Source organism: Leptodactylus fuscus, chromosome 1 (genome assembly GCF_031893055.1).
Source record: "Leptodactylus fuscus isolate aLepFus1 chromosome 1, aLepFus1.hap2, whole genome shotgun sequence".
Taxonomy (NCBI): Eukaryota; Metazoa; Chordata; class Amphibia; order Anura; family Leptodactylidae; genus Leptodactylus; species Leptodactylus fuscus.
In genome coordinates, this window is record NC_134265.1 from 198946781 (window position 1) to 198954512 (window position 7732).

A 7732-nucleotide genomic window follows, 5' to 3' on the forward strand; every position below is an offset into this window, starting at 1 on the left:
GTTGTCTTTATGCTTTTTAAAGCAGAAATTTCCACTAAAACACAGGCATATTAGTATTGCATTAGTCTTTGTCATCCTGGTGGAATTACAGTGACACCATATTAGAAATCTGGATCTTTCAGTCATGATTTGTATATTTATTGGTGGGGATTTTTTCTTATTAAGCTAAAAATCAGGTATGGATCTTTAAAGGAACAAAAATACAGATGACATGCTGCTTCTCCATGGTTTTTTGGCTGCCCAATCCTCCCCAAAATGGCAGATTTGACTGAGGCATCAGAAGGGTTAATGCACATGATCAGTATAATAGAGGGAAGACTCACAATTTTGGAAACTAAACCCTTCACAGAATTTATCAAGAGATATAATGAGCATTTTGGTACCACACCATTTCACAGATTTTCATTGTCAAGCTGGGATGTGTAGGGCCCACCAGTGGAATTGATTCTAGGGACCCACTCCATACCAACCAACTTTTGAAGAACAGAAAGAGGGACAAAATTTGTGGTGCACGTAGTGTGCCGTGGCAAATTTAGCTCCGCCCACTTTTATGTTGACTCCACCCATTTTTATTCATTTTTCATGTGCTCCCACACAGTATAATCCTCCTACAGTCACCCTTACATTATATGTCCCCACATTATAATGTTCCCTTCCAACTGCCCCACAGTATTAAGTCCCTCTCCTGGTGCCCCAGTTTAAACATGAAACTGGAGCAGCTGGAGGAGGACATTAACAGTGGGGGAAGTTGGAGGGGGACAATAAATTAATGGCAGCTGAAATAGGACATGAAACTGGGGGCAACTAGAGGAGGACATTAAACTCGGGCAGCTAGATGCAGGTATTAAACCGTAGGGGTAGCTGGAGGGTGACATTAAACTGGGGGCAGTGGCGTAACTAGGAATGGCGGGGCCCCGTGGCGAACTTTTGACATGGGGCCCCCCCAACACCGAAGATCTCGACCGAGTCCCTCCTACGCATTCCTGCGCGCTCTATTATGTTCCATAGTGGCCCCTGCACACAGTATTATGTCCCTTAGTGGCCCCTGCACACAGTATTATGTCCCATAGTGGCCCCTGCACACAGTATTATGTCCCTTAGAGGCCCCTGCACACAGTATTATGTCCCTTAGTGGCCCCTGCACACAGTATTATACCCAATAGTGGCCCCCTGCACACAGTATTATGTCCCTTAGTGGCCCCTACAGGACTAAATACTGTCACCGCTGACCGCTATACCAGGACAAATTGTGGATAAAAAAAATCTGGTCCTGTGCATTACAATTTAGTAACTCCATGTGCCTCATATTAATAACAGTTAACCCCATCATCTCCCTCACATTAACCCCTGTGTGCCTCACCATAAGAGTTACTGATATGTGAGAGACATGGAGGTAATAATAAAGTATCTTCATCACTATTACCCCCATATGTCTCACATATCAGTAACTCTTATGGTGAGGCAAACAGGGGTTAATGTGAGGGAGATGATGGGGTTAACTGCTATTAATATGAGGCACATGGAGTTACTAAAACACAAGTAATCCCCCCAAATGCCTGATAGTAATAAGTATAGTAACCCCAGTACGTACCTGTGTATCTTCAGTTTCATTTTCCTGGAGCAGCTTCTTCCTCTTCTGCTCTTGCAGGATGGCAGGGATAAGCCCCGCCTCCTCCTCTCATTGGTGGGCAGAGGACAGCAGAGAAAGGGAGGGGGGAGAGAGGGGGAGCGTCCTGAAGCGCTGACAGGAGCCAGAGCTGCAACTCCTGTGTCTCAGCCGTTGCTGCAGCTTCGGGCCCCCTGTTGGTGGAAAGTATTCCACCAACAGGGGGCCCCGATCATTATACTCGGGGGTCCGAAAAGACCTCCGAGCATAATGATAGCAGCGGTAGCAGCTGTCACCGGGCCCCTAATGTCCCGGGCCCTGTGGCAGCTGCTACCGCTGCTATGGTGGTAGTTGCGCCACTGACTGGGGGCAACAAGAGGCAGACAGGTCCCCCTCCAGTTACCTCCATGGTTTAATGCCCCCTCCAGTTGTTCCCAGTTTAATCTCCCCCCAGCTTCATGTCCCCCCTCCATTTCTCCCCCAGTTTCATATCCCCATCCATCTGCCCCCAGTTTCATGTCCCCCTCCATCTGCCCCAGTTTCATGTCCCCCCTACATTTCTCCCCCAGTTTCATGTCCCCCCTACATTTCTCCCCCAGTTTCATATTCCCCTTCATCTGCCCCCAGTTTCATGTCCCCCTCCATCTGCCCCCAGTTTCATGTCCCCCCTCCATCTGCCCCCAGTTTCATGTCCCCCTCCATCTCTGCCCCCAGTATAACGTTCCCACTCCATCTCTGCCCCTAAGTTACTGAGAGACACACAGACACACATTTCTCCCCCAGTTTCATATCCCCCTTCATCTGCCCCCAGTTTCATATCCCCCTCCATCTGCCCCAGTTTCATGTCCCCCCTCCATCTGCCCCCAGTTTCATGTCCCCCCTACATTTCTCCCCCAGTTTCATGTCCCCCCTACATTTCTCCCCCAGTTTCATGTCCCCCCTACATTTCTCCCCCAGTTTCATGTCCCCCCTACATTTCTCCCCCAGTTTCATATCCCCCTTCATCTGCCCCCAGTTTCATGTCCCCCCTCCATCTGCCCCCAATTTCATGTCCCCCTCCATCTCTGCCCCCAGTATAACGTTCCCACTCCATCTCTGCCCCTAAGTTACTGAGAGACACACAGACACACACTCTCCACCCTGGTTCTCACATCCCCCTCCCCTCTCAGTACCTTAGAGCACACATCTCTCTGTCTTCTTGCACTGTCGGCATACTAAGACACACCTCCCTAGTCACGTGACGTCTGACGTCACACAGGTCCTTCGGAGTACAGTAGTGAAACTTTCCTATGATCACCCCCGCTCTTATAAGATTGGGGGTGATAGGGGGAAAGTTTATTAAGTAAAACACTTTAGGGGCATAGCGGTAGATGGCTGAATTAGGGACGCTCGGGAGCTATGCCGCTCTACTGTTACTGCTAAACAAGCCACGCCATTTCCCTGGCCCCATGTTTCCTGATACAGATGATGCCTGAATTTTGTGGTTGCGAGTGTGGCGTTTTGCTTAGGCACATGGACTCCGGAGCCAGGCCCCCTGAAAGCCTGGTTTCACTGGTACCCCGGTGGGTTAGTCCGAGCCTCACTCTCCGGGTGCTGTGTGTTCCTTTTTGGTCTTTCACCAAACTAGTCGAACTGTACGATATCCTCAATCACTGTCTGCATCCATACCTCCCAACTTTTGAAGAACTGAAAGAGGGACAAAATGTGCGGCGCGCGTAGCGTGCCACTGCAAATTTAGCCCCGCCCACTTTTGTGTTGACAGTATAATCCTCCTACAGTCACCCGTAAATTATATGTTCCCCCTCTATCTCACCCCCAGTTTCATATACACCCTTCATCTGCCCCCAGTTTCATGTCCCCTCCATCTCTGTCCCCAGATTCATGTCCTCACATCTCTGCCCCCAGATTCACGTCCCCACATCTCTGCCCCCAGATTCACGTCCCCCCCATCTCTGCCCCCAGATTCACGTCCCCCATCTCTGCCCCCAGATTCATGTCCTCTCCATCTCTGCCCCCAGATTCATGTCCTCTCCATCTCTGCCCCCAGATTCATGTCCTCTCCATCTCTGCCCCCAGATTCATGTCCCTTCCATCTCTGCCCCCAGATTCATGTCCCCTCCATCTCTGCCCCCAGATTCATGTCTCTGCGCGCCTCTCTCTCACACAGTTGTAGACACGATGTGACGTCATCACATCCCGTCTACACAGCCAGTAGGCGACGTGCAGTGGCGAAGCAAGGAGCTGAACTGTGACAGCTCCTTGCTTTAGCCGCATATGTGTTCAACTCAGAACTGCGTCCTCTGGACGCAGATCTGAGTTGAAATCGGGACATACCTCCCTCCAACCGGGACCGCGGGACACATCACCGAAATCGTGAATGTCCCGTGGAAATTGGGACGGTTGGCTTGTTTTCAATCCTAGTCTCTTCTTAGTTGTATTTTGTTCCTGTATACCTGTACCTGGAAGTGATATATTTCAAACGACACACAGAAGTCAAATTTGTATGATGTCCATGGGTAGATACCCTGGGTCTTCATTTTGCACATATGAGGAGAACCCCGTTTGATGGAGAAAGCCAAGTGCTACCTGAACTAGTGCCCTATTGAGCCTGTTGTGGTCCCAAGGGTTATATATCCCCTCCTCCTCCCTTCCCTCCTCTCCAAACTGATTGTTAGTAATGCGATTTCTGATACGTGGTATTATTACCTCTGTATCTCTCTGAATGTGGAGGTTCTATGGCGATCTTTGTGTTTTTTTTGTTTTTTTGTGTGAGAGGGATGGGTAGGTGAGACGGTTTTTTCTCTGTTGTACCCTACTCTGTTTTGTAAAGCAAAAAAGTTTTTTGAACTAATGAGTGGCAGAATCAGAGCAGGAGGGTTAGTTATTGTGGGGGTACTATTACCTTGATGGGGGCTACAAACTAGCTTTAGATTATTTAATGTCCAGAAAATAGAAAAAACTGGGCACTCACCGTTGGAAGAGTATAAAAATATTTCAAACCTTTATTTCAAACATCCATGTAAAATACAATACGGGAGGAGGCACGCCTGGGAGAGGAGAGTGACAGCCATTTCATGCTGGTAGCACTTTTTCAAGCTCAACATTATTTAATGATGACACCTATGATCTAAAGAGAGCAACAAGTGACAAATGATCACAGGCAATGCTGCCAGGTCCCTGCTGTATGAGACAGCACAGACCCAGCGGCTAGTGCAGCCACTCTGTTTCAGAGCAGCCGCCATGTTTATTCATGCGCACAAGGACATTACTGCACGTCCTGGTGTGTCTAATTAACTTTGAGGTTAGATACTGTGCCCACTGCTCACAGGGTAGATGATATTGCCTACAAGTTTGGTTTTTTTAACCCTCTGCAGCAAAATGTCCAAGTCCCCATCTTTCTCTGTAACCAGAAAGTTTTCCATACTGCTAGTCCTCTGCCATTGGGCTAGCTCTATCTATAATTCTCTCTCAGCCTGACACTTACTGGACTCTTTCAGCCTGATGATACTGAAGAATCAACTGTAAGTTCACATTCGCATCACTGGCACCTAGCTGTTGTAAGGACAGTTGCAAAGAAAAGTCTATATTTCCCACAAGACAAGGGTTCTAATCCATTTGGACTTTCTTAGGCCCTGGTTAACATCAGGGGTCTGCTGGTTCCCTAAGGTAACAGCATTTTTATGTGGATTAGTTTTCCATTCAGGGGGTCCCTAAGCGGACTCCCCGAACAGAAACTAATGTGCAGATGTGAACCGGGCCTTAAGGTAGTAATGGTTCCTTGCTTGGTCTTGCTAGTGGTGTCATTTCTTCTCTGCTCACAAAGATGGACAAAAGCCTCCTTGCTCGGCCTTCTGTAAAAAGCTGCCACATCTGCCAGCAGCCTTTGCCAAATAAAAGATAGAAAAAAAAAATCGGGAAGGGAAAATGGTTTGGAAGTATGTCTCAAAAACAAGCACTGAGTTATTTTGTTTAGAACTGTCGTACTTCTTGCAATGGTTAATCCAAGGACTTACTGCTTTAGTCACACATGGACAGTTCTAGCATGTGATGTGGGTGCGACTATGTATTTTCTTAATTCATAAAAAACCAAGATTATGCTAGGTTCACACTAGCATCGGCTATCTGTTTGGGTCTATCGGAGGACATAAACAATGGATAAGTGGAAAAATAGGTGTCTATTGTTTTTTAACTGAAAGCAGTGGTCAATAAAGTTGTACGTGCAGGATTTCAGACAGAGACTCTATGCACATGTGAAGGTAGAGTTACTACTCTAAAGAGGAATAGGATGGTCTAAAGCTAACTTCAATGCAGAGAAACACCTATGTTCATTAGTTTTAGTATTTAAATCTGTTTTCCCTTAGTAAGGTCAGAACTACAAGGATCCCTCCTTAGGCTGCGTTGTGGGGTAGCGAGAACCAAATTTACCCACCAAAGATATGCCCATTATAATACAGAGGCATTTTCCTGAATACTTGTGCTTTTCACTTCAGTCCCAGGGAGGAAAATCGCCATACACTGTGCTGCTGACTGGCCAATCCCAGCCTTGAATCACGTTAAGGCTGGGATGGAGCAAGTTACAGTTACTGCAAAGTGAATGGGATTCTGGATACTCCCATCCACACATTACAGAAAAATATCTGGAGCGGAAACCCTGCAATTTCCAAAAATGTGGCATTTTTGTAAATCACAGCATGTCAATTATAGCTACAGAAATGCTGGCATTTTCTGTATAGGTGTAATAGGGACAGAAAGTCCGCAGAGGAAAACACTTTGTAGTTTCTATGAAAAGCACTGCAGAAAAAACTCTGATACTTTTTTCAGCAGCACTTTTTGGCTGTGGCTCATTTCGTGGGGCCTTAGCCTAAATGGTCATGCAAGCAACCATATTCCATCTGGTAGGTGTGTGGGCTGCCACCAGACCGACCACAACCATGTGCATACAATTCAGTTATGATGCTGTGAGCTCTTGAAAAGCTCAATCGCAACTGTACTAAACTGACAGTTTTATGCCACTTGCATACTGCCGTGGTCAGTATGGAAAAAATGGCCCACTTGGTCTAAGGCCACATGTAGCAAAAGCAGTGCCCCACAAATGCATACACTTTACACTGCATTCTGTATTTTGCTTCCCACCCATAAAAATATATAGTGAAACATAGCAAAACCCCAGACTCTACCTATCATATACTTGTGCTCTATCCTGTGACTTTTTTTGTGCTATAACCCCATTAAATAGAGGTGCATGTTCGAGATCTAACATGGAAAGCGTAAGGATGTAATAAAAGATACAAAACCAAAAACTATTTATTTCATCTTTTTCAAATCTCAATTATCTAAAATGAATGATTCACAAAGTCTGCAAAGACAGACGTTTTTCCAGGGTCAACTTTAAAAAAATAAAATAAAATAAATGCATCTGTGATCATTGTTAAGCTGGAGGAGATATTTTAGTTAACACAATTGATGCTAATGTCTTAATACTAGGATCTTAAAGTGTAACTCCCATTTTATAGTAATTTCTGTCATAACAGGGGTTGTTTGGTGAACATTTTTGTAATATACTTAAATTAACCTAACGTCATTTTAATATAAAAAAAACCCCCAAAACACTCAACATTCTATCTAGCAATCCTCTAACTGAGCTGTTACTATTGCTGTATTGCCTGTATGCAGAGCTGTATATGATTGTGGGGATAACGTCTTTCCTTAGGGAGAGACCACCTTCTCAGGAGACTTATACAGCCATAGTTGCTCCACTGCAAGGGAACATGGGAAGAATATGCAAATCTGTCTCCCAAGATGTACACAGGGAGACAGTGCCTCTGTTATGCTGCCCTCTATAGCAAGCACCCTGAACAACATGCCCGACTTCCCAGAAGCCTTTGCTGCATGATGCGAGGTTATAACCAAATAAATTTTCTGAGCTGTATATGCAGAGCTGTAGCATTTTCCATAGAAGGGATGGACAATTCAAACTTTATACATTCTAGAAAAATGGTTTTGGTATCACATGAAAACTGAGCTTGCAGTACTATAAAATAACCTATATATTATGTATATATTAACTATGTATCACTAGTTGGAAATTAAAGCTTTATATGCAGCAGTTCTTGACAACCCGGACAT